The sequence below is a fragment of the Gossypium arboreum genome, chromosome 9, assembly GCF_025698485.1.
Source record: "Gossypium arboreum isolate Shixiya-1 chromosome 9, ASM2569848v2, whole genome shotgun sequence".
Taxonomy (NCBI): domain Eukaryota; kingdom Viridiplantae; phylum Streptophyta; class Magnoliopsida; order Malvales; family Malvaceae; genus Gossypium; species Gossypium arboreum.
The window spans coordinates 31,714,520-31,736,592 of NC_069078.1; positions in this window are offsets into that span (position 1 = coordinate 31,714,520).

Consider the following 22,073-nt stretch of genomic DNA (forward strand, 5'->3'; position numbering starts at 1 on the left):
GGGTGACTTTAACTAATAAAATGTACCAATTGGCCCGACCAAAAATTCTAGAAATAAATCCATGGTAGGATATATGAGTCTAAATTCATGGAAAATTTATGGAATCAGTTTCCGAGTTTTGAAACTCGAGATATGATTTTTAAGGCGACAGTGACGCAGTTTTCCAGCCTGTCTGGAAATGCCAAATTGGTCGGTGCTTTAAGAGGATTTAGCTCGTTAACCCCTCGCGTCCGACACCGGCGATGGTCTCGGGTTCGGGGTGTTACACTTGGGTTTTCAAAAGGTAAATGGTTTTCAACTGCTATGCCACGTAACTGGTTTCAAAAGCTTCTGCAATAAACAATGTTTTAAAGCGTCATAACAATTTTGTACAAGACATGTTTTGCTTAACGAACCTGTAATTTAACAAATAAATTAAATAAGATAGCTTTTCATAAATATCACAAACAAGGTTTTAACACAAGCGGACTTTTGTAATAGAACTATGTTTTTCAAAACTCACTCCAACGTAACATCACAGATGCTACCATAACATCTAGACCGGGTTTGGGGTGTTACAATAAATTCGAGGTCGTAAAATTATTTTAATATTATTTTTGGTGTTTATAGCATGTGAATAAATGTGTGAAAATTTCGTGAGCTAATTTTATCGTTTAATAGCTCAATTTGACAGAAGGACTAAATCGGGTAAAATGCAAAAGTTGCATTCTAATTGTTAAAAGTGCTAAATTGCTATGGCTTACTAAATGAAAGGTCCTTATGTTGTAATTGGACCATGATTAGTATAATTTGTCATAAATTGCCAACCATTAAATGTTATGTTAATGTTTTAATTAAGGTTAAAATTATAATTTGGTAAATAAGGTTATAATAAATAAAACAAAGTTATAATATGCTTAAATTTTCATCATCATCTCCGAAATTAAAAGAGAAAGAAATCAAATATGAAGCTTTAGGGTTTGGCCATGTTAGTGATCAATTGAAGGTTCGTTTTTTATTCAATTTTTGATGATTTCTATGTTTTTTGTGATCGTTGTTTCGTGTTTTAGCTAGCCCGTGCTTTAATTTTCAAATTTGATGATGATTTTGTAAAGTGCCATTGATGAATGCTTGAGCTCTTGAATGTTTGATGATGGAATATGATTATTTGTTTATAGATATTAAAGTTTTGTTAAGTGATTTTACAAAAATGTCAAATAGGGATTAAATTAAGAAAAATGTAAATTGAAGGGTTGAAATGTGAAATAAATGTGAAATATGGGCTTCTAGGGACCTATAAAGAATTCAGTCAAGCATGGATTTTGTCAAATTTTGTGAATTTTGTGTATTTATGAAATTGGGACTAAATTGAATAAATGTGTAACTTTAGGGGCTAAAGTGCAAAAATGCCCAAATATGTGTCTGTGGATGAAATTGAATGAATTGAGGAATAAAAAAGTTAATTTTGAATGTATATAGATCAAGAACAAAAAAAATTGGATTTAGATCGGGGAAGTCAAAAGTTATTGAATAGTCGATTCAATCATTTTATTCCGACTACGTGGTAAGTTCATATGCAAATAAATGTCTTTAAATTGAATTATATGTGTTTACTTTCTATTTAATTTTTATAAATGTTAAAAGAGCACTTACGAGCAAGAATCGATAGAGTTTTGACATACGAAAGTCCCGTACAAACCTTAGGAATAGTATAGGATATGAATGTCATGACATTAGGTTATCAAGATGTGATTACATGTAAGACCATATCTGGGACATTGGCATCGTTAATCGATTTCGTGCAAGACCCTATCTGGGACAATGGCATCGATATGTGATAACATGTAAGACCATATCTGGGATATGGCATTCTATGAGCTTATGTGATTTTCGAGTATCCTTAATGAATCCAAACAATTCAACGGGAAAAGTCAAGTCGATAAAGAATATGTGAATGAGCTAAGTGACTCAGGTATGTACGAAATTCATACAAATATTGAAAAGGGGAAATATTTGATGAACTTGAATAAGACTTTGAATATATGTTCAATGGAAAGGTTTGTGTATCTATATGTGTTTACTTGTACTTGGCCTATTAATAAAAATGTTGTGATTCATATGATGACTTTATTTGTATATGGCTTATTAAGCTTTTAAAGCTTACTTTGTGTGTTCTTTCCTTGTTTTATAGATTATCGAAGCTAGCTCAGACTCGAGGATCATTAGGAATATGTCATTGCACTATCGATCATCTCGTTGGTATTTTTGAAAGCTTTGTATATATGGTATATGGCATGTATAGGGAAGTTTCATTATGGTATGTTTTGAGACTTGATTTTAGCAATGAGATTTCGCTTGTAAATGTTGGTGTGAATTTGGCCATTTAAGTTGGCTTAAATTATGTGTTTGATAAGTTATTTATGTGATATATATAATGCCTTATATGTTGGCTTGTTTGGTATAGTTATATGGTTGTTATTTTAATTAGTTTTAAATGGGAGTATTAAGGTTGGAATAATGTATGTTGTGACTTGATTATGTGATATTGAAATGGTAAGTCTTGTAGCTTGAAATAGGTGATAAGATGATGATGATGATGAAATGCATTTAGAAGTTATGCAAATTTGATGGTTTTGGCATGATTGTGGTTGAGAATTTAAGTAGTGAATTTGTTGATTGTAAAATGATATGAATTATATGTGATTTGGTATGTTTTGGCTGCCCATATATGTGATGAAATGATACCATTTTGATAGCTAGGTGAGCATGAGAATAGGGTGGCAAATTGGCTTTGCAAATAGCCTATTGTTGTCCAACAGGCAGAGACATGGGCGTGTGTCTCAGCCGTGTGTGACACATGGTCATGTTACACGACCGTGTGCCCCCTGGGGTACCATTTCGAATTAAGGCAATATACCCTATAGTTTTGACATGGTCTAGGTACACAAGCATGTCTATTGGCCGTGTGATACACACACTCTTGGCACATGGGCGTGTGTGGCTATTTCGAATGGTACACGGGTTTGACATATGGGTATGTATGGCTATTTCGACCGTGTGGCCAAGTCAGTAACCCTCTTAGATTTCACACAGCCTGGCACACGAGCGTGTCATCGGCCGTGTGGTGCAAGTCAGTATGTATGCCCTATTTTCACACGGTCTGTAACACGGGCGTGTCTGGTAGCCGTGTGAGGCACACGACCTGTTCACACGGGCGTGTGACCCTTTAATGTTTGAAAATTTTTCTAAGTTTCCTAAAGCTCGTGAATGTTATCGGTTTAGTCTTGAACCACTTCTAAGCATGTTTTAGGGTTTCGTAGGACCTTAGAAGGGACAATATGATTGAGATGAATGGATTTTGATTATGAATGTATGTGAATGATGTGTGTTTTTTGGTAATGCCTCGTAACCCTATTCCGGCATAGGATATGGGTCAGGGGGTTACAATGACAGTCATATGTGACGAAAATTCGATTACGTATGGCACTTCGTGTGCAATTCGAGATAGCTTCAGCTATGTATGGCACTTAGTGTGTGATTCGAGATAGCTTCAGCTATGTATGGCACTTACTATGCAAGATTAAAATAGCTTCGGCTATGTATTGGCACTTAGTGTGTGAGAATTCGAGTATTCGACATTTTTCCATTTGGGCATGAGTTTGTTATAGATTGGTTCAAGTATGTATATGAATCATACGAGCTTTGAATTGAAGAAGTTATGAAGTTTTCATATAAGTGTATTTATAAATTGAAGCTTTGAATATAAGTTATGAAGTTATGAAGTTATGAAGTTTGCATATAAGTTATGAAGCTTTGAATTGAAAGTCTATTAGCATTAATGAATTACGAATTAACAAGTTCAAATTGACGAATACTGTAACACTCCAAACCCGGCCTAGACGTTATGGCCGAATTTGGTACGTCACATCAAACCATTTTTCAAACTTGATCTTTCCGGTGAAAATCCATAACTGAATCTAAATTTATTAAACCACAGTTCCCACCAAAATGTTTACCAATTTTTTTGCCTTTGGTATATTACCTCATTTAAACTCGCAGAAGCATTTTGAAAACTTTGTTGTTGGAAGCTCGTATTCCTTAGAAAAATCATGCCATTTTGAAATCTCGAGTTTTCCTAGAGTAGCAGTTTAGTATAAGAAATCACAATCCAAATTAAAACTTAAAACCCACCAACGGCCTTATTACATAAAAAAACCAAAAACGAGATCTAATTGCAATTAAAAGAAAAGCGATGAGGTGGCCATCTCCAGCCCCTCGCAGCTCTCGATCCGTCTAAGGCTGGAAACAGTGTGTAATCCCAGTAACAAACAAACAGTGAATAACACGGTATCAGTACAATCTGGGCCAAAGCCCTATTCAGTCTCGACATATACTGGGCCGAAGCCTTTTATTTAACGGTTACTGGATTGAAGCCTTTTAATAAATCATATCATTAGGCCGAAGCCTTTACTGTAAACGTTATGGCCCATAGGCCCATTTCACTATCACATGAAATATCAATGAATGTATGCAAGCCCATTTGGGGAGACTACTCAACCTACCATCTGCTACTCTCTACTCGTACCAACCAAGCTATCCATGTGGGGAATAACTCAACCCACCCAACCAAACTCTCCACTGTCAGCATAGCTACTTTATCATATAACTGGAAGCCTAGCCTCTTTTAATAACTGGGGCAAAGCCCTTTTTGGTAAACTGGGGCAAAGCCCTTTTCGGTAAACTGGGGCAAAGCCCTTTTAGCACTTCTTCCATTTTTATAAAACCCAACCCATGCAACATCTCATGTATGTAGAATGTCATGCCCATATTTGAATCAAACAATCATAATCAAGTCATTCATATCACCAACATATATTCACAATCAAATCCGTCAACCACACAGTCCAAGTCTGTCACTTGCCCACAAGGGTAAAACAATCATATAACACCCTAAGGGCAAAATAGTAATTTTACCCCACAAGGGTATCTCGGTAATTTTACCCTACAGGGGTATTTCAGTAATTCTACCCTATAAGGGTATTTCAGTAATTCTACCTTACAAGGGTATTTCAGTAATTCTACCCTACAGGGGTATTTCGGTAATTCTACTCTACAGGGGTATTTCAATAATTCTGTAAATCAGGGGTCCTTTGGTAATTTTTACAAGTCTAGGGTATTTCAGTAATTTTACAAATTAAGGGTATTTCAGTAATTTTACAAACTGAGGGTATTTCGATAATTTTACAAATCAAGGGTATTTTGGTAATTTTACAAACTCGAGGTATTTTGGTAATTTTGTAAACCAAAGGTATTTTGGTAATTTTACAAGTCGAGGGTATTTCAGTATTTTCACAAATTAGGGGTATTTTGGTAATTTTACAAGTCGAGGGTATTTCAGTAATTTTACAAATCAGGGGTATTTTGGTAATTTCACAAACTAGGGGTATTTTGGCAATTTTACAAACCAGGGGTATTTTGGTAATTTTACAAACCACGAGTATTTTAGTAATTTTACAAATTGAGGGCATTTTAGTAATTTGGTAAACTAAAGTATTCTAAACAGGGATAACAATACGAACGGGCCTATAGCCTATTCTCGGCCCAAATGGGCCCACACGCTCGTGTGGCCCTTTTAGCCCAAATCTAGCCACAGATATGAGATTCACCTAGCCTAGTCAAGTATTTACTACACAATCAAACAACTTATCCAATTGAGCCCGTAGGCCCATTGGGCCCACATGACCCCTTTCGGCCCATCGCGGCCCGAAGTAGCCATCCTACAGACTAGAGTAGCGAGAAAATACACACGATAGGAGATCGGAGTTAATCCGACTCCGAGCACTCTTAGCCGACGCCCAACCCAAACGAGCACGCCATAAAGCGAAAGGATCAGCCAAGAAAGGTACCTTTACTCTCCTCATGGTTCTCTCTATTTAAAGCCAGCTTCACATCCACTCTTATTGTAACACCCCGAACCCGAGACCATCGCCGGTGTCGGACACGAGGGGTTAACAAGCCAAGATCACATGTTTTGCCCACCAATTTGACATTTCGGTCAGTGGAAGACTGCGTCACCTTCGCCTTAAAAATCATATCTCGAGTTTCAAAACTCGGAAACTGGTTTCATAAATTTTCCCTGAATTTAGACTCATATATCCATCCATGTATTTATTTCTAGAATTTTTGGTCGGGCCAATTGGTACAGTTTATTAGTTAAAGTCACCCATGTTACAGGGATCGACTGCTCTGACCTTCGCGCGGTATAACTTGAATATCTCTCTGTACAGGGATTTAATGCTGGTGCCATTTGCTTATAATGAAACTAGACTCAAAATGGAATCTGTACATATAAGGTATGTCTCCTAATTATTTCTGTATAATTTATAGTAAATTTTTAAAGTTGCGACAGGGGACCCAGAAGCCGTTCTGGCCCTATTTCACAATAGCTTCCATATCTCTTAACATGTAACTCCTATGACCATTTCGTTTCTTCCATATGAAAATAGAATCATCAAGGTTCATTTACATAGCTTATTCACTATTTAATACCATTCCTACGAATTTTGGTGATTTTTCACATTCACGTCACTGCAGCTGGCAGCATCTGTTTTTAAGGTAGGTCTTACCTATTTGGTAGTCTCCATGAACCAACTAGTCTTGCCATACATAGGTTCATATATGATCATTTTAACCATGCCAATGGCTGATCATGTGACCAACATTCCCATTTCCAATCCATAGCCACATCATGACACCAAATATATACATACAAACCACAAATAGTCTAAGTTCATGCTTCCTTTTTACGAGCCATTTTCGCATGGCCGTATACATATACATCACCACATTTTTAAACTAACAGGGGTAGTCCTATACATGCCATTTCAAAGTTCAAACAAAATTTATACCAAAATAGAGGCGTTGATAGTGTGGATGACTTGACTTTATTGATCCCGAATCCGATTGCTATCGAGCGAAATCTATAAAACAGAGAGCCAAAGTAACGGGGTAAGCATTTTTATGCTTAGTAAGTCTCAAGGAATATAATCAACTCTAATTACAGCAATACATTCACATAGCTAAATGCATCATTTCATTAATACACATTCTTACTTCACACTTCATCATTATATACTTTCACAAAGTATCAATCAAGTCAATAACTGAAATTCATTAGTCGATTGAGCGAATGTTGCTCAAATGTGTCGACTTTCAATGCACATATAAACGTACCTTATTCTTTGGGCTTTGGGTGTACTAATTGAATTTATTACAGCAACCAACACTCACCTCCAGCCCAAGATTCTTGAATATAACCGGATATAACCATGTGCACAAATGCCTTGGTCTTGGCCGGATAGAATGACTTCATACGAATGCCTTGGTCTTAGCCGGATATAGCCACTTGCACAATTGCCTTCGGTCTTAACCGGATATAATTTCCAGCATAATTGTCTTGGGCTTAGCCGGATATCATTCAATTTCTCATGTACGCATACATCAATAATCATTGGACATGCATATTTCATTTTCGTTACTAAGGCTCAAACATAAATATAATCACAAGCATATTCGCCTTGGGACTTAGCCGGGTAGAATTCAAATACTCATACACACATAATCAATAATCAATACACATCCATACTTTATTTCACATAATTCAAGTAGGGTCACTTCTTGAGGACTTACCTCGGATGTTGTCGAACGGCTTTTTCGGCTATTCGATCACTTTCTCCTTCCCTTGTCCAATTGTGGCCCTCTAAGCTCTTGAGCTAATTCAAACAAATTCAATTTATTAAAACCTCATTGTGCTAGCTTATGGCGAATATGACAAGGAGTTTAAATGGTCATATGGCCACCCTTTAGCTTGAATACACAATGGTCATGCACATTTTATACTACATCAAGCAATTCAATACAATTTATTCGAGCATCAAGGAAATGCTAAGGCCTTCAATAGGCTACCCAAGGCCGAATATTCATGTACATATTGAGGCCAATTATGCACTTAATACCTCACAAAAACAGCATGCATTTTACTAGTTAATGCTTTGCATATTGTGGCTCAAAACTTATAATATAGCATCAAGCACTTATATGTGTGCTTGTGCTAGGCCGAATTGTGCTTGCAATTTCACAATTATTCTTCAACATCTTCTTCTTTAAACAAACTTATTCATCACTTCCTTCATAACCAAAACATCATGTGCAAACATATATATACATATATGAGCATGGCGAATTTCAAGGTGTCCATAGCCATCCAAAACACAAATTTTAACTAACATGCAAGAAGCATGAACCATGCTCATGAATGCATCATGGCGAATATGACAATCATGCTCCTTTTCAACTTCAATCATGATAAAACAAAAGAAAGCTCAAAATCTTACTCAAGAGTAGACAATCCATCATTGCATGCATCATCATCAAGCTTCACACTTAGCATGCAATGGCTTTATCACCATAACAACTTTGGCCAAATACCATTTCCATGGCTTAACAAAGATTTGAGCCATGGCTAACATGCACATCAAGTTAGCAACCAAAACATGCATGAAACTCCTAACACAACCTCATACACACCTTAATCTTGATGCAAACTTAGCCAAATCTCCTTCTAGATCTCTTCCAACCCAAGCATGAAGCAAAAATCCTCCCCCTTTTTCCTTAGTATTTTCGGCCAAGAAGTGAAAATAGATGAACAAATTTTTTCTTTTCTTTCTTTAGGATATTCGCCAAGGCTATGGAGAAAGATGAACACTTTTTTTGTTTCTCATCCTACTAACATTAATTTTTTTTCCATACTCTTATTTTATTATTTCTAACATCATCCATTAGTAAAATATGTTGGGAACATGTTTCCCCTTGCCCATAATTTGTCATGGCCGGCCATCCACCTTAGGAAATGGGATAATTGACATGCAACTCCATTTATTTCACTTCATGCATTATTAGGCCACTTAAAAATACACCTATCACATTTTCAAGTCCTAGCACATGGGTCCTTTCTTATAAATTTGCAACTAATTAATAAAAATCGAGACACAAAATATTTACGCATACAAATTCCACATACAATAAGCACGGAATATAACACCTAATTATTCTTGTGACTCGGTTTCGTGGTCCCGAAACCACTCTCCGACTAGGGTCACATTAGGGGTGTCACACTTATGATAGTTTCTCGATGTGGGATCCCTCCATCATCAGAGTTTAAATTCAACATCAACTCTTTCCACCTCCTGTTAGCAAAATAAATGCTCTTTGCTTGCCATGAGTTTCAAACCCTGGACCTCCTTACCAACTCTTTGACGCCACCCTCCTGCCTCTTATGTGGCGCTGCTTTGCCACTAGACCACAAGGCTTTTTGTGGCACAATTTCTCCAACAATATTCTTCAGCCTACCTACTACACCCGGGTTTGATTCACCTTAAACCAAAATTTTGCTAGAGTCCGTGTTTGAACCCGTGACTTCTCCAACACTTCTCAAAGACGCTTAACCACTAAAACAAGCCTTCATTAACGAAATTTACAAGCACAACAAAATATTATAAGCTGCCTTCAACCGCTCCCAAGCTCAAGGCCCAAACTTCTAGGCCCAAATCCAGGGTGTTACAACTCTACCTCCCTTAAAGAAATTTTTTCCCCGAAATTTCTATCTAACAAGGTAGTCGTGTAACATCTACCCCACTACGCTACCGCTGCGCACTCTAATCCTACTATCACTACCACACTTCAACTAGAACTTGAAACATCTCATACATACAACACTTATTCACTGAAGCAGACACATATTTATCACACATATATACAATGTCTATATCCAAACATCACATCCACATAAAATAAACACAAATTTAAATTTAGACCAATATCTAAGGAATCCACAGCATTTCAATTTCTAAACAATCAAAGTATTCAGAAGACTTACGGATTCGGGGCCGGAGACTCGGTGTGCCACACTTTCTAAGAGAAATACTTCAAATAGACCACGTGGTTGAAAATAATTTTCTGAAATTCAACCTTTGAAAACCCAATCCACAGCCAGCTGTTGCAACCTAGGCTCTGATACCACTAAAAGTAACACCCCAAACTCGGCCTAGACATTATGGCCGAGTTTGGTGCGTCGCATCAAACCATTTTTCAAATTTGATCTTTCCAGTGAAAATTCATAACTGAATCTAAATTTATTAAACCACAATTCCTATCAAAACGTTTACTAATTTTTTTGCCTTTGGTATATTACCTCATTTAAACTCGCGGAAGCATTTTGAAAACTTTGTTGTTGGAAGCTCGTATTCCTAGACTAGCAGTTTAGTATAAGAAATCACAATCCAAATTAAAACTTAAAACCAACTAATGGCCTTATTACATGAAAATCCAAAACGAAATCTAATTGCAATTAAAAGAAACAGAAACAATAGTATGGCCATCTCCGAGCCCCTCGCAGCTCTGATCAGTCTAATGCTGGAAATTACCTGAAAGGTTAATAGACGGGGTGAGTTTATGAAAACTCAGTGTGTACTCCCAATAACAAACAAACAGTGAACAACATCAGATCAAGACAATCTGGGCCAAAGCCACATTAGATCTCGACATATCTTGGGCAAGCCTTTCATTTAATCATTCTTGGGCAAGCCTTTTCATAAATCATATCATTTGGGCAAAGCCTTTATCAGAAACGATATGGCCAATAGGCCCATTTCACTATCACATGAAATACCAATGAATGCATGCAAGCCCATTTGGGGAGACTACTCAACCCACCATCCGCTACTCTCCACCCGTACCAACCAAGATATCCATGTGGGGAATAACTCAACCCACCCAACTAAACTCTCCACTGGCAGCATAGCTGCTTTATCATATAACTAGAGGCCTAGCCTCTTTTAATAACTGGGGCAAAGCCCTTTTTGATAAACTGAGGCAAAGCCCTTTTTGGTAAACTAGGGCAAAGCCCTTTTAACACTTCCTCTATTTTTATAAAACCCAACCCATGCAACATGTCATGTATGCAGAATGTCATGCCCATACTTGAATCAAACAATCACAGTCAAGTCATTCATATCACCAACATATATTCACAATCAAATCCGTCAACCACACAGTCCAAGGCTGTCACTTGCCCATAAGGGCAAAATAATCATTTAACACCCAAAGGGCAAAATGGTAATTTTACCCCACAAGGGTATCTCGGTAATTCTACCCTACAGGGGTGTTTTAGTAATTCTACCCTACAAGGGTATTTTAGTAATTCTACCGTACAAGGGTATTTCAGTAATTCTACCCTACAAGGGTATTTCGGTAATTCTACCCTACAGGGGTATTTCAATAATTTTGTAAATCGAGGGTAAAATGGTAATTCTGTAAATCGGGGGTACTTTGGTAATTTTTACAAGTCGAGGGTATTTCAGTAATTTACAAATCGAGGGTATTTCAATAATTTTGCAAACTAAGGGTATTTCGATAATTTCACAAATCAGGGGTATTTTGGTAATTTTACAAACTAGGGATATTTTGGTAATTTTGTAAACCAAGGGTATTTTGGTAATTTTACAAGTCGAGGGTATTTCAGTAACTTCACAAATTAAGGGTATTTTGGTAATTTTACAAGTCGAGGGTATTTCAGTAATTTCACAAATCAGGGGTATTTTGGTAATTTCACAAACTAAGGGTATTTTGGTAATTTTAGAAACTAGGGGTATTTTGGTAATTTTACAAACTAGGGGTATTTTAGTAATTTTACAAATTGAGGGCATTTTAGTAATTTGGTAAACTAAAGTATTCTAAACAGAGATAACAATACGAATTGGCCTAAAGCCTATTCTTAGCCCAAATGGGCCCACACGCTCGTGTGGCCCTTTTAGCCCAAATCTAGCCACAGATATGAGATTCACCTAGCCTAGTCCAATATTTACTACACAATCAAACAACTTATCCAATTGGGCCGTAGGCCCATTGGGCCCATGACCCCTTTCTACCATCATGACTCAAGTAGCCATCCTCTGACTAGAATAGCGAGAAAATACACACCTGATAGGAGACTGGAGTTAATCCGAGCTCCAAGCACTCTTAGCCGACGCCCAACCCAAACGAGCATGCCATAAAGCAAAAAGGATCAGCCAAGAAAGGTACCTTTACTCTCCTCATGGTTCTCTCTATTTAAAGCCAGCTTCGCATCCACTCTTATGATAGTTTCTCGATGTGGGATCCCTCCATCATCAGAGTTTAAATTCAACATCAACTCTTGCCGCCCCCTGTTAGTAAAATAAATGCTCTTTGCTTGCCATGAGTTTCGAACCCTGGACCTCCTTACCAACTCTCTAACGCTACCCTCCTGCCTCTTATGTGGGGCTACTTTGCCACTAGACCACAAGGCTTTTTGTGGCACAATTTCTCCAACAATATTCTTAAGGCCTACCTACTACACCCAGGGTTTGATTCACCTTAAACCAAAATTTTTGCTAGAGTCCAGGTTTGAACCCAAGACTTCTCCAACACTTCTCAGCACGCTTAACCACTAAAAAAAGCCTTCATTAACGAAATTTACAAGCACAACAAAATATTATAAGCTGCCTTCAACCACTCCCATGCTTAAGGCCCAAACTTCCAGGCCTAAATTCAGGGTGTTACAACTCTACCTCCCTTAAAGAAATTTTGTCCCCGAAATTTCTATCTAACAGGGTAGTCGTGTAACATCTACCCCACTACGCTACCGCTGCGCACTCTAATCCTACTATCACTACCACACTTCAACTAGAACTTGAAACATCTCATACATACAACACTTATTCACTGAAGCAGACACATATTTATCACACATATATACAATGTCTATATCCAAACATCACATCCACATAAAATAAATACAAATTTAAATTCAGACCAATATCTAAGGAATACACATTATTTGAATTTCTAAACAGACAAAAGTATTCAGAAGACTTACGGATTCGGCGCCGGAGACTTGGTGTGCCACACTTTCTAAGAGAAATACTTCAAACAGACCACGTGGTTGAAAAAATTTTCTGAAATTCAACCTTTGAAAACCCAATCCAAAGCCGAGTTGTTGCAACCTAGGCTCTGATACCACTAAATGTAACACTCTAAATTCGGCCTAAACGTTACGGCCGAATTCACATCAAACCATTTTTCAAATTTGATCTTTCCGGTGAAAATCCATAACTGAATCTAAATTTATTAAACCACAGTTCCTATCAAAACGTTTACCAATTTTTTTGCTTTTAGTATATTACCTCATTTAAACTCGCGGAAGCATTTTGAAAACTTTGTTGTTGGAAGCTCGTATTCCTTAGAAAAATCATGCCATTTTGACATCTCGAGTTTTCCTAGACTAGCAGTTTAGTATAAGAAATCACAATCCAAATTAAAACTTAAAACCAACCAACGGCCTTATTACATAAAAAAACCCAAAACAAAATCTAATTGCAATTAAAAGAAACAGAAACAGTAGTGTGGCCATCTCCGAGCCCCTCGCAGCTCTGATCTGTCTAAGGCTGAAAATTACCTGAAAGGTTAATAAACGGGGTGAGTTTACGAAAATTCAGTGTGTAATCCCAATAACAAACAAACAGTGAACAACACGATATCAGTACAATCTGGGCCAAAGCCCTGTTCAGTCTCGACATATACTGGGCCGAAGCCTTTCATTGAATCATTCTTTGGTCAAGCCTTTTCATAAATCATATCATCGGGTCAAGCCTTTATCAGAAACGATATGGCCCATAGGCCCATTTCACTATCACATGAAATACCAATGAATCTATGCAAACCCATTTGGGGAGACTACTCAGCCCACCATCCGCTACTCTCCACCCGTACCAACCAAGCTATCCATGTGGGGAATAACTCAACCCACCCAACCAAACTCTCCAACGGCAAAGATAGTTGCTTTATCATATAACTGGAGGCCTAGTCTCTTTTAATAACTGGGGCAAAGCCCTTTTTGATAAACTGGGGCAAAGCCCTTTTCGGTAAACTAGGGCAAAGCCCTTTTAGCACTTCCTCTATTTTTATAAAACCCAACCCATGCAACATGTCATGTATGCAGAATGTCATGCCCATACTTGAATCAAACAATCACAGTCAAGTCATTAATATCACCAACATATATTCACAATCAAATCCATCAACCACACAGCCCAAGGCTGTCACTTGCCCACAAGGGCAAAACAATCATTTAACACCCTAAGGGCAAAATGGTAATTTTACCCCTCAAGGGTATCTCGGTAATTCTACCCTACAGGGGTATTTCAGTAATTCTTCCCTACAAGGGTATTTTAGTAATTCTACCCTATAAGGGTATTTTAGTAATTCTACCCTACAGGGGTATTTGGGTAATTCTACCCTACGGGGGTATTTCAATAATTTTGTAAATCTAGGGTAAAATGGTAATTCTGTAAATCAGGGGTACTTTGGTAATTTTTACAAGTCGAGGGTATTTCAGTAATTTTACAAATCGAGAGTATTTCAATAATTTTGCAAACTAAGGGTATTTCAATAATTTCACAAATCAGGGGTATTTTGGTAATTTTACAAACTAGGGATATTTTGGTAATTTTGTAAACCAAGGGTATTTTGGTAATTTTACAAGTCGAGGGTATTTCAGTAACTTCACAAATCAGGGGTATTTTGGTAATTTTACAAGTCGAGGGTTTTTCAATAATTTCACAAATCAGGGGTATTTTGGTAATTTCACAAACCATGGGTATTTTGGTAATTTTACAAACTAGGGGTATTTTGGTAATTTTACAAACCAGGGGTATTTAGTAATTTTACAAATTGAGGGCATTTTAGTAATTTGGTAAACTAAAATATTCTAAAGAAGGATAACAATACGAATGGGCCTAAAGCCTATTCTCGGCCCAAATGGGCCCACACGCTCGTGTGGCCCTTTTAGCCCAAATCTAGCCACAGATATGAGATTCACCTAGCCTAGTCCAATATTTACTACACAATCAAACAACTTATCCAATTGGGCCCATAGGCCCATTGGGCCCACATGACCTCTTTCGGCCCATCGCGGCCGGAAGTAGCCATCCTACAGCTAGAGTAGTGAGAAAATACACACCTGATAGGAGACTGGAGTTAATCCGCGCTCCGAGCACTCTTAGTCGACGCCCAACCCCAATGAGCACGCCATAAAGCGAAAGGGATCAGCCAAGAAAGGTACCTTTACTCTCCTCATGGTTCTCACTATTTAAAGCCAACTTTGCATCCACTCTTATGTTAGTTTCCCGATGTGGGATCCCTCCATCATCAGAGTTTAAATTCAACACCAACTCTTGCCGCCCCCTGTTAGCAAAATAAATGCTCTTTGCTTGCCATGAGTTTCAAACCCTAGACCTCCTTACCAACTCTCTGACGCCACCCTCCTGCCTCTTATGTGGCGCTACTTTGCCACTAGACCACAAGGCTTTTTGTGGCACAATTTCTCCAACAATATTCTTAAGGCCTACCTACTACACCCAGGGTTTGATTCACCTTAAACCAAAATTTTTGCTAGAGTCCAGGTTTGAACCCAGGACTTCTCCAACACTTCTCAGCACGCTTAACCACTAAAACAAGCCTTCATTAATGAAATTTACAAGCACAACAAAATATTATAAGCTGCCTTCAACCGCTCCCATGCTCAAGGCCCAAACTTCTAGGCCCAAATTCAGGGTGTTACAGATTGTGTATTTATGATTTTTTGAGTTTATTTCATATGATCTTACTAAGCTATAAAGCTTATTTTGTTTATTTTTTTCCATGTTTTATAGTAATTTCAAAGCTAGCTCGGATTCGGGGATCTTCAAAGACTATGTCACACTATCCAACCATCACTTTGGTACTTTTAAGCTTATGGTTTGGTCGTATGGCATGTATAGGATTATGGTCATTTTCATATGTATCTTAGTGAGTTTTGTCATTTGAGATGGCTTATGAATGGTTATGTTTTGTTTTGTACATATAGCCAAGAGAATAGGCTTAATTTGGCTAGTTTGGTTATGTATATATAAAAGTGTGCATATAGTTTATATTGAATGATTGAGGTTGTTTTGCAATGTTATTGATAGTTGGTATGATAGATGTCTAATGGTTGATAATTGAGAAGCTATGTTCTTGTGGATTGATGTATGATGAAGTATGTTTGGAAAATGTTTAATTAGATGATTTGAATATGTAAAGTTGGTATGATTTGAATGAGTAAAATATGAGATAGTAAGCATGCTAGTAGTTGAAATTGAAATGGTATGTTTTAGTCTTGATTTTGGTTGAATTGGATGACCATTTATGCTATGTGTGAGTACCATTTGAATTGTGTAGGTGTGTATAAAAATTGGGTGGCAAAATGGCCTGGTAAATAGCCTATTTTGTCCACATAGGTAGAGACACGGGCGTGTGTCTCAGCCGTGTGTGACACACGATCATGTTACACGGCCATGTGTCACCTGGTGTTGAAATTTAAATGAAGTCAGTATGCTCCACACGGTCTCACACATAGGCGTGTAATCGGCCATGTGGCATAAGTCAGTATAAGCCTTAATTTGCACACGGCCTAGCATACGGGCATGTGACTTGGCTGTGTTGCATAAACTAGTATACCCTACAGGCTTGTCCCGGCCTAGCACACAGCCTAGCACACATGCGTATGTGGCCACTTCGAAGGGCACACGGGCTAGACATACGGGCGTGCGGTTGGCCATTTGACCCAAGTCAGTAAGCTCACTTGTTTGGACATGAGGTAGGACATGTGTTGAAACATGGCTATGTGCTTCCATTTCAAATGTTCACACAGCCTGTGACATGGGCATGTCTGGTAGCCGTGTGTCTGGCCACATGAGTGTGTGTCCCCTATTTTGAGAAAAATTTTCTGAGTGTTTTCAAATGTTTTAAAAGTTATCAGTTTAGTCTCGAACTAGTCCCAATGCAGGTTTAGGGCCCCGTAGGCTTGTATTAGGGATATATTGAATGAGATTGAATGATGAATGTTTGAATTAAGAAAATGTATGCTAAAAGTATGTATAATTGTGTTGTAAGTCTGGTGATGCTCCTTAACCCTATTCCGGCATTGAATACGGGTGAGGGGTGTTACTGATACGATCCGCCTCGAAAGAGTCGAGTCGTATTACTGTGCCCGATCGTCACCTAGAAGTTATGTTAGGTTTAATTGAAAGGTCGGATCAGAGAAAGAAGGATATTGGTTTTGGTTCGAATTGGAATAGGTAAGAAGATTTGAAAGTTCGGGTTTAGGGTCCGAATAGGTATAGATGAATGAATTGGTTCAATTAGGTAAGGGGGAATTGAAGAGTAAGAATGAAATGGTATTATGAAATGGTACAAATGGAATGGTCGGTTTAGGTACAATTGGTAATGGAGAAATAGGGTTGAACAAAAAGTGCAAACAAGAACCAATGCCGATTTGGTATCGACCCGTTGTTTATAAGCTCTTTTAGTTCGATTTGGGTTTGGTAAAGGAAAACCTCGACCCACTATCTAATGAGATAGGAACCTCGGTATGTTTGAACGCTACACTACGAGTAGTGATAAGTTCAGTTTCGACAAAGAACGACGATTGACACAACTAGAACGCTAGGAAGCCAATCGAATCTATGAACGAAATTTGAGAAAAGTTTTGCCTCACAATTTTTGGCAGCATAACATTAACAAAGTCCAAAAGTTTTTTTTACAAAGGAAAATAACAAGTATTTATAGCCTAAAGACTAGCTAACCCAATGGACACTTTACATACTTAATAATTAAGTAAAAGTCTCATGAATTCATCTTGAAAATTCTAGAAACAAGTCCTTTGATGTTCATGACCAGATTCAGCTATGGTGGAGATGTCTTGAAGATTCTTCATGCTTAAGGAAATGAATCATGAATGAGAGACACCCTTGGACATTAGCTAGGTTCGGCCAACTTGAGTAATTGAGGCAATCAATTCATGTTGTTTGGTGAAAAGTTGGGAATTAATTGAGGAGACTGTAACAGCCCGATTTAGACCCTAAACAGAACGGTGGTTTTGGGACCATGAATCTGAGTCAGAAAAATATTTTTAAATTATTTTCTATGTTTATTTTGTGTGAATTTATATCTGTGAAAATTTCGTAATTTTATTTTGTCGTTTGGGTGTCCGATTAAATAATAGGACTTAATTGCGTAAATTGAAAATTTGATAGTTTAAAGTAAGAGGGCCAAATAGTTGGTGATTTTCTAAGTTGGAGTATTTATAATGTAACTATTCCATTAACATGTGGCTTGTACGGTAATGGACATAGGTTATATAATTTTATTACTATTTCATTAAGGTTAGTTAGGTAAATTAATAATAAAATAATATATGTTATTATATCATAAAATAATAAGCCACATTCATGTTATTTCCTTCATCTTTGCAATCAAACTAAAACAAAGAAAAGAAAGAAAACAAAGTAGGGTCCGGCCTTGTTCAAGCTAGATTAAGGTAAGTGTTCAGCTCGGTTTTTGATAATTTTTACGTTTTTGAAATCATTGCTTCGAGTACTACAAAACCCATGCTTGAAATTTTGATTTTGATGAATATTTTGAGTTGTGCCATTGTTAATAGCTTGTTATTTTATTTGTTTGATGATGAAAAATAAAAGATATGTTTTAGATTAACAAATTTTGTATTGGAGTTTTTGATGATTTTGAGTAATAAGGACTTAATTGCAAAAATAATAATTTAAGGGACTAAAATATGAAATAAATGAAATAAATGGGCTTGTATGAACACTAGGAATATTCGGCCAAACATGGGTACCTTGAAATTTTGCATATTTTGTGTTTTGTGCAATAGGGATTAAATTGTAAAAATTGTAAATGTCAAGGGTAAAATGGTAATTTGACCATTTATGTGTTTTTGGACTAAATTGAATGAAAATATGTTTGAATGAGCTTAATTTGAATATTTTTAGATCAAGAACCAAAGAAATCGGATTTGGACTAGAAAAAAACGAAAGTTGTCGACTAGCAGCTCTGTCCCATTTTACGACGTCTGAGGTAAGTTTAAAAGCAAATACACATGCCTAAATGTAGTTAAATGTTAAGTATATATGCTGGTATATAATATATGAATTTATACTTGTAAATGCCAAATGTGTATGAGTTTGAAAACTATGTTCGAGCTTTCGATTCGACCAAGTTACGACGTTCGAAAGCCCTGTATGAACTTTAGGAATAGTTAGGGTACATATGTCATGACACAGGATTTCGACATTTGTGTTCCTTGTGTATGATTATTGAACCGAAAGTTAAAGGGTAGGTGTACATTTTGTGCTTATATTCGAATGAAGCAATTGAATTGCTAATGTGATATGTTATGTGAAATGTGTTAACATGTGAATAAATAAGCAAGACACTAGAAATGTATCCGGGCTAAAGACCTGTAGGCTTCGTGCTGGAAATGTATCCGGGCTAAAGACCTGTAGGCTTCGTGCTGGAAATGTATCCGGGCTAAAGTCCCACAGGCTTCATGCTGGAAATGTATCCGGGCTAAAGACCTGCAGGCTTCGTGCTGGAAATGTATCCGGGCTAAAGACCCGCAGGCTTCGTGCTGGAAATGTATCCGGGCTAAAGTCCCGCAGGCTTCGTGCTGGAAATGTATCCGAGCTAAAGTCCCGTAGGCTTTGTGCTGGTAATATAATTTCGGGTTTTATACCTAGCAGGCCAAGTGCCGATGAATTTGATAAAAGTATACAATTACAAGATCCTACACTAAGTTGACAAATTGAAACTGCATTACATATTAAGTTGGCCAGGTACGTATCATGTACTCGTATGTGATTTGATTTGAATTAAATTATAAATATATAAAGTGATGCATCTGTGAATAAGTGTTATGACTATATATGTGATCGTGATATATTCGGTAAATGTGTGAAGTTATGTGAAGTGATTTTATGTTTATATTCAAATATAAACACTTGGTCCTTGTGGAAAGGTTTGTGGAAGTATATGATTTATTTTTAGGTGATTACGATCATGGAAAATTAAATGTGAATATGATATTGTATTTTATTCGTTTCAATTGAACTAAAGCTGTTAGTGAAGCATTTTAATGCCTATGTTATATGAGTTCGATCTTGAATGACATGATATACATGTTTAGATAATTTGAATGCAAGGAATGTGTGAAAGAGCAAATTGTAATAAATCTGCTTGGGACAGCAACAGTAGCGTGATTTTGGAAAATCACCATAAATTGTGGAAATTGAATTAGAAGCTGAATAAATTATGTAATTAAAGCTTAATGAGTCTAGGTTCTTATAAAATAAACCTTGTAAGCAAAAGAATTGTAGATAATGAGATATTTGAAGTGGCGTAAGATAGAGTCAAAATGACTTTGAAATCCCCTGTTCTGTTTTTAGAAAATTATTGTAAATTGTAAAATGATGATTATAAGATAAAATTTATATACTTAGACTCCTTATGAGTCTAGTTTCAAATGAAATAAACGATAACATAATTCTAATTCTGTATAATGAGAAAATTGATTCGTAGTGAAGAGTGGTCAGAATAGTCAAACAGTGAAACAGGGGAAACTTCAATAAAAATCTGGTATCGATTGGTCAAACCAAAAATTCTGAAACTTTTATGGATGGAAGATATATGAGTCTATTTTCAGGGAAAATTAACGGCACTTGATTTGGAGTTTCTTAGCTCCAGTTATAAACAATTTAGTGACTGTTGCTCAGGAAGACAGCTTGTAGTGAATTTGTGATTTTGTTGTAAACATGGTTAAAACTAGTTAATGAGATGCTTTTCGAGTTCTTATGATCTTATTTGTGATTTGAATATTTGGTTTTAATTGAGTTCAGATTCAAGTGAGATGAATTTGCTAAATATGCATTATGTTCATGGATACTTGGCCAAAATGGCAATTACCTAGGAATGATTTCTTGAAAATTTGAAATAATCGATCATAAGTAAATTAATTGTTTGCATTGCTTAAAATTTACTAAGCATTGAAGCTTACTCCGTGTTCTCTTTTCCATTTCTTATAGGTTTATCCTTTAATTCGAGTTGGAAGAGTCGGAGATATCATCACACTATCGAGTCATTATGTGAGTTGAGAAGATTGTATATCATCATGGTTTAAGACATGTATAGGATAGACTATAGGTAGAATGATATTTCGACTTTGTATACATTATAGCCAAGCGAAGATGGCTTGCTCATTTTGTTTAGAGAAGCCTTATAATTGAACTAATGTGTTGAAATATTTTAGTTATAACTTGATAGTAGTTATTTTGTTATTAGATATTCGGTTATGTTTTGATAGTTAGTCATTTTGGAAATTTATAAGAGCTCTTATGGAAAATCAATGAGACAGGTTTACATTGTTGATAATTTATGTCTGGTAAGTATCTTTGACCTTATAGAAGTTTTGTTCAGTCAAGTAATACCTCATAACCTTATTCCGGTAATGGATAGGGTTAGGAGTATTACATTTAGTGGTATCAGAGCTATGGTTTAGTCGATTCTCTGACTAACCTAGCGTATGTGAGTCTAGCTATACATGCCATATTACTACTCGTGATAGTGTGACATCTCCCGGCTCTAACGGAATTGTTTTTTAAGACAGATATGCTTTCCAATTGAGCTAATTCTGATAGTATAGAATGTTATACTCAAACGTTTGAGTGAAAATGTGTTGGTAATGAGTTGAAACTCATAAAAGGTATGAATCATAATGCATGATATTCTGCTATTGATAAATGTTATAATTATATGAGTATATGAGTTATGAGGTCGAGTATATGATGGTTGTGTGAATATTTTGACTTAGAATTTATGATTTGAATTAGCGTATGAGCTATGTGTTAAGTACCAAGTGATCATAAGTAAATGATTGCTAGATGTTTGAGAATACAGAATTAGTAATGAACTATTCGTTCATAATAGTATGTGTGATGTGCATGCTTACGTAAGAGTTAAAATTGTTGGCTTTACAACCCTCACCCCCTCATCGGTAAAGCATTGTAATGAGATCCGTACTATATGGATTAAATACGCTTACGAGTGTGAAATTAGAGTTTCGTGGTTGAAAGATTAGTATTGTGATC